Here is a 7,694-nt window from a genome sequence, read left to right as displayed (position 1 = left end):
GCCACTTCTTACAAATGTTCCCTCATGACTCCTTCGTTTCGTAGTTCTGGTTTCACTCCCAACAGATTTGTTATCCCCAGTTTCCTTTTGTTCAGGGAGAAAGTCACTGTGCTCTGAGATTCTATAATTGGGCATTCTAGAAGCTTTACTGGGGGGACTTTTCTGGTGTTCCAGTGGCTAAGACTGTGCTTGCAAAGCAGGGGGCCTGGGTTCGATTCCTAGTTAGTGAACTAGATCCCACATGCCACAATTAAGAATTTGCAGGTTTCAACTAAGAGTTTGCATGTGGCAGTTTAAGATCTCACATGCCAAATAAGTAAATAAATACTTTAAAAATATCTTGGGAGATTTACAGCAAGAATTTTCCTGATTTTCTACCCAACTCATTCTGAGCTGATGCTTGCTTAGATGAGGGTGGTGTGGTGACGACGGTGACACATGGTCAGTGGAGGTGAAGTAGACAAAAGGAGAACCTTATTTGGAAGAGGAGAAATTCGAAATTATGTTTGGACGTGTTAAATTGAAGATGCGTCTAACATTTCAAATAGGGAGTATAGGGAAGGGTCAGTGTTAGAGAAGCAGATTTGACAGTCATCAGAATATCTGGCACATAAATCCGTAAACCAGCCGAAGTGTTCAAACTGTGTTCACACAGAAGTGATGGGCATGCAGGGCTGGACCTTGGCCCTGGATCACCCTTCATTTAGAAGTTGAACAGAGGGGGAGCAATTGCAAATTGGAACCAGCTGTTGCTACTGAACAAACTGCCTCATCTGCTGTGAAAAATCAAGGCTGGAGGAAAAGCGTGGAGGCTTCCTAGGTGGCAGAGTGGTAAAGAATCCGCCTGCCAATGCAGGAGACACAAGAGACGTGGGTTCGATCTCTGGGTTGGGAAGTTTCCCTGGAGAAGGAAATGGCAGCCCACTCCAGTCTTCTTGCCTGGGAAATCCCATGGACGGTGGAGCCCTGTGGGCTACAGTCCATGGGGTCTCAAAGAGTCAGATGGACAAATGAGGACAGCACAGACGAAAAGTGTATCCCTTCTGCCTGCCAGTCTGGCAACCCCTACTGGCAGAAACTAACAGGGAGCTAACTGGCTGAGCAGAAAACTAGTTTTCAAAGTTCTAGCCCCAGCATCACAAAGCAGAGGACAGAAAGATAAGACTGAGGCTGAGAAACAACAGCTAAATAACTGGCACACATTAAGGTTCTTGCTTAGTCCCTAAGGCCAGTCTGACTACTGCCTTCTGCCATGTTTATCTCATGGCCTCTGAGAGCGAAGAAGTGGGTGAGTAAAGCAAAGATCAAGCAGAACCAGCTGAGCTGAGCGAATCACCATATTGACCAAAGTAGAGATCAGCTTATTAGCGCAGAGATTGGAATGCAGCTGCTGAGCTGCTGGGAACTGACAGTGTCAGAAACCCATAAAGAAAGCATTTGAGTGACCCCGGCGGATGGAAGGGTGAGAGGGGAGGCAAGAGTGAGGGGCGATCAGGATTTCATAAGAATAAGCATAAGACAGGCTCTCAGCTGGGATTCAGAGAATAGATCTCAGAGAGCTAATTCTGCCTCTGAAATCTCCTCTTCCTTACATCCATTTCTGCTCGGGGGAGGGAGGAGCAGGGAACCCTTAGTGGAACTAAATAGCCCTGTCCTTCCTTTCAGAGCCCTTTGGATTACGTTCTTAATGGACTTCACCTGGGATGGGGCAGGGTGGGAAACCAGGGATCTGAGAAGGGTGTGGGGACACTGGTGTTGGGGGCACCTAGGCAATTCCGTTGTGTCTGGAGAGTTCTCCCACGCCAACAATTCTTTACCTCTCACTTAAAGTCCTAAAAATGAACAAACAAGGCAGAAAGAGGCAGGAAGTATTCCTGCCCCACTTGGTCCTTATTGACTCACTTCTGTCAGCTCGCCCTTCAGATTCTTGCTCATTACCTGCCAATCAGGACCACAGCTCACAAGCAAACATAATTTATAGACCTGTCAACCATCTGCACAGTGCCAGGATATCTAAGCTTAACCTCAAATCTCTCAGTACCCAAAGTTTCCTGCGGAGGTCCTAATGCTTGGTAATTTGAGTCCCACTCCCAATCTATGTGGTTGTTTAGACTCCCCCACTCTCCAATGTTCCCTCTGTAGCCTCAAGAGACTAAAGCATTTTAAGTGCTTACAATCAAGGACAGGAGAAGACATCTTATAATGCTCTAATCTGACTTCCCGTGACCACAGAAGCCTCGAGAATGATGGCAGACTGAAATCCTGATGGAGTAATCATAGTTTGAGCATCCACAATGTAGTTAAGTGGCTATGGAGGATCTGGTCTGACATGCCCCTGCACCACTGAGAACATTTTGTGAACTGTACCAAACCCAAGATCACCAGCCATTTTTAACACATCTGCTAGCTACAACCTTGTGTCCGAAGATTGTTCCCCCTGGTAACTATGCAAATATTTCAGACCTCAATCAATTCTTGCTAAATAGACATTCTTACTTCTTGCCGGCTCCAATTATAATCCTTGATAAACAACTCATGTAACCACCTGTACCCTTAAGGTTTTTGCTTTTATAAACTTTCTCCATTTTGTAGTCCAGCAGAACACAATTCAATTGCCCCTTGAATCCATGTCTCCAAGCTGTAGTCCTAACAAACCCAAAATAAATGCCTCTTTATTTCCATTTCCATCAGGTCTCTGCTTCTGAAAGTTTGCTTATCACGTCCTTCAGTGCAGCCAGGCTAGGACAGGAACCCTGGACCCCAAGCAAGGACCCTGGTATTCCCCCATCACATCTTTTTACACTGCATAGTCTGCTCCATTCTGCAGAGCGTTGGCTCCTTGGTGCCATTTCCTGGAACCCTCAGGCTGCACTCTACATCTGATCTGTGCAGAAAAAGATGATAGAACCTAAGTTCATCACTGATTTGGACTAATGCCCTGGTGACGATTTAAACGGAAATGCATTAATAGCTCTGAATATTTCATACCAGGTACATTAGAACAACTAGCATTATTTATTGAAGGCTGATCACCCACCATGGGTATTAATACATTCTGTCAGCCAAATGGAAGTTAGCTTCAGGGAACAAGGTAAGAGGCTTTTGGCAGGAGGTACTTTTGCCTCAGGAAATCAATCTTGCATGGAAGGAAGGTGTAGCCCGGTGGTTATCCAATCTTGCTCTGGCTTCTAACAGAACTCACAAAAGGCTCCTCAGGAGGGCCTCTTAAACCACTGTGTGAGTAGGAGTCACACCATCACATCCCAGACAAAACCAGGGAGGGCTAAGCTTCCACTTTCTCCAGCAGATATTAATTCCCCAGTGTCCGAAATGGAGCCCAATGTCTAGCTCTTCTGGTTTTCAGCAGAGGCTGGTAAAGGAGTAAATGGGCTTAATTGATTAGAGAGGGATTTGGTTGATCTGAGAGAGAGAAGCTCCCAGCAAAGAGCGGATCTATTTTCTCCTGCAGGACACAGTTTTCATCGAGTCTCTGACACTACTCCCTTTGGCCTGTGCTGTCAAACTTATTTATCAGACAGGGTCTTCCCAAGAAATAAACCACTCTAGCTATTTGAAGCAGCGAGAAATTTATAAAGAGAATGAGGCATTTGTACAACTGTTGGAAGGGTCAGAGGAGTAGACTCTCGGCTAAGCCCACAGGGGTAACACATGGAACTTCATCCAGCTGACCCTCCGGAACTATCCATCTAGCCTTATCTTTTCCTTATTTTATGGTCATGCTGATGTTAATTTACTGTTAAATAAATTAAAGAAACCATAAAGAAAATATATGTTGATACTAAAGCAATGTAAAACATTTTAGCTTATTTAAAAAGTTTTTCTCGGGACTTCCCTTATGGTCCAGTGGCTAGGACTCCATGCTCTAAATGCAGGGGGCCCAGGTTCGATCCCTGGTCAGGGAACTAGATCCCACATGCCACAGCTAAGACCCGACACAGTCAAATAAATATTTTAAAAATAAACAAAAAGTTTTTGTCATAAATATATGGCCCTTTAAGCCTACTGGGGGGAGCCTCCCCCGGGAAATATTAGAAAATATTTCCTAGGAACATTTTATAGGACCTTTTACTCAGGGGACAGTTTCACTTGTATATTGCACCCAGCCTGTTTATGGCCTTGCTCTGACCACTTCCCTGTGTTCCCTGCCTCAGCATTCAGCCTCTTCTTTAGGTACAGTCTGTTAACATTAACAAGGATGGGGCCCCTTGCTCAAAAAGCAGGGAAAACTTGCCATTAAAGTTACTAAAATATAAAACCCTCTTCTTTCTTCTCTTCCTTTCTCTCTTGACCCGTTATGGTGTTTATTTGCTATTTAGTGTCATTCTAAGTAAAAAGAAATTTAAAAAAATTTTTGGATTATTAACATAAATTTTACTGTTCATCTTTATTTTGCACAATCCCAGTTTTAAATGCAAATGTAAGGTCATTTAGTTCATATGCAGAATCACCGAAGTTACATAATTCACATTTCATAATTTGTACATCTATGCATATTTTGTTCTTACCAAAATAGTAGAAAGGCATGAAACTAACTCAGCTGCTTTCATCTTACTTCTTCTTTTTAAAATAGGATTTATTTATTTATCTGGCTGTGCCAGGTCTTAGCTGTGGCACCTGGGACGTCCAGTCTTCATTGCAGGGGGCAGGGCCCTTTAGGTGCAGCCTGTGAACTCTTACTTCAGCAAGTGGGATTAGCTCCCTGACCGGGGATGGAACCTGGGCCCTCTGCATTGGGAGTACGGAGTCTTAGCCACTGGACCACAGGGAAGTCCCTTCATTCTACTTCCTGATATGTACACATCCTACCAGTTCTATCTACTTACAATGACTAAAGAAGGACTGAAAGGAGAAGGAACTGTGAGTGGTCCTGTTTTTTCCTTTCCTTCAATGCCATCATTTTCCATATTAGTGGCTGGCTAATTCAATTCAGTACTTTGTCCACCTCATGCGAAGAGTTGACTCATTGGAAAAGACTCTGAGGCTGGGAGGGATTGGGGGCAGGAGGAGAAGGGGACGACAGAGGATGAGATGGCTGGATGGCATCACCGACTCGATGGACATGAGTTTGGGTAAACTCCGGGAGTTGGTGATGGACAGGGAGGCCTGGTGTGCTGTTCATGGGATTCATGGGATTGCAGAGTCGGACACGACTGAGCGACTGAACTGAACTGAATTCAAGGAAGTAACAGAAGAAAGAAAATGACATTAAATAGCAAATAAACACCATAATAAATCAAGAGACAAAGGAAGGGAAGAAAGAAAAGGGCTTTATACTTTAGTGATTTTAATGGCAATTTTCCCTGCTTTTGAACAAGAGGCCCCATCCTTGTTGATTCCTAATCTCCGAGGCAGCAACTAAATCCAGTGGAAGAACTTGGGGCAGATGGAGACTCCTTTTGACAGCGGGGCTCTGAGAGCAGCATGAAGGGCTGGGTTTGGACTGGGTACACTTTATTTTTAGTTCCATTAAAGAAAGTATTAGTATGACACTCATTAAATTAGTAAGGAAGATTTTATTCAAGACTTGCAATAGGGGGAAGAGGTTGGGCTTCACTCCCAATACAGTGAAGGCAGCTAGGGACTTATGGCCAATAAGCAGAATGAGGGGAGTAGGTGGATGGGAAATTTTTAAGAGAAGACAAGGATAGCAGGAGTCTTGCTAAGCTGACTTAACAGGACTCTTGCCAAAGGAAAAGTCAAAAATGTATACATCAAAGATAGGGGAGAGATGAGGAAAGTCAGATGTCAAAGGTGGGGGATTTCTCACCACACTGACTTAGCAAGCAGCATTCTTTGCTGAGACTGGGCTATGCAGCGACGCAGGGCAGGACACAGGATGGAGGCCAAAGAAAAAAGTCTTAGAAAAGCCTTTGTCAGTTTGGTCAAAGAGAGTCTCTGTCAGGTCTCAGCACTGTGCACACCTGTTCATTGTTGTGGCTGTAAGCAGTTCTGTGGGTAATGGGAGGGCTGTGTGTGAGTGGCAGGAGGAGGGGTAATTCATAAACAGACACACAGGCCTCAGGGCGGGGGGTCTGGCTCCACACCCTTAACCTTCGACTACAGGAATTTCTTATGCCTTGGGACAGGTGGCAGAAACCACGCTGAAGCATGGAGCTTATTTGTGCCCTCGTGTGAAGCCAACAAAAGCTTCAGGGCTCCCATTCTGGACTCAATGTCCTACAGTCTCGTCTCCAAGGACCGAGTGCAGGGATGGGATGGAAGAACTGGGAGGACTAGCACGGAGAGAGGGTCCAGGTGAACCTCATGCCTGGAGCCTCTTCTAGTCTGACTCCCAACCTGCTCAAAGAGATATCGGCCAAATTGTTGAATTATAAAACTATGGTAGGGTTGGGATATACTCTGAGTTTTAAGAAAAACTATCCAAAACTTGTACGTAAGGCAAAGATATCACTGTATACACTTTCATATTCACACTAGAGCATTTCCCAATGAGCCTACCTAAGCATCTCCTGACTTTTGAGGGGCTATACCTTTGTCTGACTTTGACAGGGACCCTTACTCTGTAAAGTGAGACTTTAACTTTTAGATAATAAGTTGCAAATGATTTTTTTGGTCCAGTTAGGGATACAAACATATTCTGTCCAGTAGAAAAGATAGGTCCAAACATTTTAGCTTTCTTGCACTGTAGCAAATTAACCAAGCTTTGTAGTTAGCTTAGCAATCTCTTTCTCTTACTGTATACACTGTCTCACATACTCTTCTATGACAAGGCTTTATGATTCTGCCCATTTCCTCATTAATGAATTAAATAAGTGCTCACTGTATCCTTACATGAGGGTCATATTTTACCTTCTGAAAATTATATTTTGACAAGGGGAACTTCTTGGGACCTGCAGTTTCTATCCCCTCTAAGAGCACCACATCATCTAATTATACTAGCATTGGAGAGAGACCTCAGGATGTTTGGGTGGTGATGATAGCAGTGGTGGGGGTCCCCAAGGAGGGCTCCTCTCATTTCCCCAGAGAATGGGATGTCTTCACACACTTATCTCACAGCAATCATTTCACTCTAGGGTCTCTGAATACCACAGGCCTGAGCCCAGGTGCAAAGAGATGAGTAAGATTCCCACTCCCTCCAGACAAACACACAGCAGGTGCTATAGATACCTGCTCCACTTGTCTCTCTTCCCTGTGCATGCATGCTCAGTCAACCCCAGGGTCTGTAGCCTGCCTGGCTCTGCTTCCGTGGAATTTTTATAGGCAAGAATACTGGAGTGGGTTACCATTTCCTACTCCAGAGGATATTCCTGACCCAAGGACTGAACCCGTGTCTCCTGCACCTCCTGCACTGGTAGGCAGGTTTTTACCACTGAGCCACCTGGGAAGCCTTTTTCTCTCTTCCCCTCTCTACCCAGATGCTTCTCCTCCTTTCTTCCTAAATGCATTAAGGGACTTGGAGCTAGAATGAGAAAGATATAAATGGCAAGGGCCCAAAGCCAATTTAATATCTTTTTGAAGCATGTGCTAAAATGCCTCATTTTTGCATCCATTACTTTGAAACGCAAATTGTAAGAACTGTCAGTAGCCATCTTGCTTATCTCCTGGGGTTAAAGGACAAAGGGGAGAAAATTACTTGAAAACTCATTTGCCAACATTTTTGTGGGAAAGAAACCTCTATCATTTCCCCAGGCTGTCTTCTACTTCTACTAAAC

At 44.5% G+C, this 7,694-nt stretch overlaps 1 non-coding gene across 1 annotated transcript; it reads left to right on the top strand.

The window, feature by feature from the left end:
* Positions 1–3,850: 3,850 nt before the first annotated feature.
* On the top strand, positions 3,851–3,923 carry TRNAL-UAA (transfer RNA leucine (anticodon UAA)). Its single transcript has one exon. It is a non-coding gene; the product is annotated as a tRNA-Leu (tRNA).
* The last annotated feature ends 3,771 nt before the right edge of the window (positions 3,924–7,694 follow it).

The sequence above is a fragment of the Ovis aries genome, chromosome 1 (assembly GCF_016772045.2).
Source record: "Ovis aries strain OAR_USU_Benz2616 breed Rambouillet chromosome 1, ARS-UI_Ramb_v3.0, whole genome shotgun sequence".
In the NCBI taxonomy this organism is placed as follows: Eukaryota; Metazoa; Chordata; class Mammalia; order Artiodactyla; family Bovidae; genus Ovis; species Ovis aries.
Note: the sequence above shows the minus strand (reverse complement) of the source record. Positions and strands in the feature narration are given on the sequence as shown.